At 52.4% G+C, this 1,789-nt stretch overlaps 1 protein-coding gene across 1 annotated transcript in view; it reads left to right on the top strand.

Annotated features, from left to right (window-relative positions):
- fars2 (phenylalanyl-tRNA synthetase 2, mitochondrial) overlaps nucleotides 1-1,789 on the top strand; it is a 90,759-nt gene that overhangs the window by 37,178 nt on the left and 51,792 nt on the right. The gene's annotated exons all lie outside the window — the stretch shown is intronic.

The following is a 1,789-nucleotide window of genomic DNA, read 5'->3' as shown; positions in this document are numbered from 1 at the left end:
ACACACACACACACACACACACACACACACACACACAGACCTTTCCCTCTCCTCCTTCTTCTTAGGGTTTCTCTCTCCCTCCCCTGTTGCTCGCCCCGTCGCTCGCCCCTCTCTCTCCTGTCAGTCTGCTAAGTGGCTAACTTGCAGCTTTGCCCTTGAACAAAGCTGCAGCTCTGTGCTGCACTTCACTGCTGCTTGTTCTAATCAATAATACATGCTTTAAAACGCAAAGAGCGGCCCGATCGCTCTTTTACCACCACGCTGTGTGTGCGTGCGCGCGTGTGTGTGTGTGTGTGTGTGTGTGTGCGCGCGCGCGCGCGCACTGGAGCTACTAACACACGTCAGATATGCACATCTGGGTGGAGGGCTACCTGAAGTTCACACAGAGGAGATCAGGAGGTGGAGCAGCTTCATGGAGCCGTCTCATGGGACGCCCTGAGGGAACGTTTGTATGAAGTCGTGCGTTTCCTGTTCCAGGGTGGATGTCCATGTTAAACAGGGTCGGAGTTTAAAACAGTGGGGTGTGTGTGTGTGTGTGTGTGTGTGTGTGTGTGTGTGTGTGTGTGTGTGTGTGTGTGTGTGTGTGTGCTCCAGATGAGTCAGTGACTCTCGATGATGTCACAGAGTTGGAGCATCCACCCACCTGTTGTTTAAGTTGCTCATAACGAGGGGCAGCCAATCGCTGTGCTGGTTTAAAGAGGGAGGAGCTCAGACTGCTTGTTTAGGAGGATGAACTGAAGGGCTGCTCACAGTGTGAATCATGCAAAGCTAGCCTGGCAGGGCCCAAGAATAAAACTGTGGAAATGAGCAGATCAAAAAGTTAAAGTACAAAAATAAAGAAACAGGAAGAAACTCAAACCATCAAACTTGGGAGCTAGCGTAGCACGTGACGTGCCTCTGATCCAGCTGCTGATTGGTCAGGGTAAGCTGGCGCTGTGGCAAACAGCCGCTCTGAGGGAGAGCGACCTGTAGCCCATCGTCGCAGCGCTGCGGGGTATCAGACCGAGCCCAGGTTTGAACCTACGAGCTTCCATCCCGTCCTGAGCCCAACATCTGGAGCGGCGTTACAGCTGTTTTACAGTCACCTCTGAACCCCAGGTGTGCAGCTGCATCACACGCTGCTGCTGCTGCTGGTTACTATTCTGGCGTGTGAAACGCTGACGGGTCAGTGTGGATGTTTCACAGGACATCGTCCACTCAAAGCTCTACAATCAGCCCTGACCTGTGTGAGCTGGACTGACTGAGGTTATCCGTGATCCACCCTGTGCACGGTTTCATGACGCTCTGCTTTAGGATCAGCACACGCCTGGGTTTGAATCATTAACCCTGCTGTGATGCAACAGTCTCTTCTTTAAGTGTGTTTACTGGACCCTGGAAGATCTGCAGGTGTGGATGCTGTGGTGGCTCTGTGGAGGTTAAAGGTCGTGTTCTTATGTCCTGAAACGCTGATCGTCAAATGGCTGCAGATCTGTGTTTACAGAAACGAGGTTTTATTTTTCTGAACACGTCCTTCAGCTGAGCGATGTTTGAAGGATCTTTGTCTTCTGTTTATTTGTCCTCTGAAATCACGAGTGTGACGTCAGCGCGGCAGTTTCCAGCCCTGCCACCGGGGGGGGGCTGCAGCTCAGGGGAGGAGGAGGAGGAGAGGTGGGGGCATCACGCTGCAGAAATCCCTGTGAGTGTCACTGCTTCTATTATTGAACGCTCTGCATCATCTCACTCTCATTTACGAGTCTGCAGGTGTGTGTGTGTGTGTGTGTGTGTGTGTGTGTGTGTGTGTGTGTGTGTG

Source organism: Pundamilia nyererei, unplaced genomic scaffold, assembly GCF_000239375.1.
Source record: "Pundamilia nyererei isolate P.nyererei 1_Seehausen unplaced genomic scaffold, PunNye1.0 scaffold00281, whole genome shotgun sequence".
Classification (NCBI taxonomy): domain Eukaryota; kingdom Metazoa; phylum Chordata; class Actinopteri; order Cichliformes; family Cichlidae; genus Pundamilia; species Pundamilia nyererei.
The sequence above is the reverse complement of the archived record's forward strand: the minus strand, read 5'-3'. Positions and strand labels throughout refer to the sequence as shown.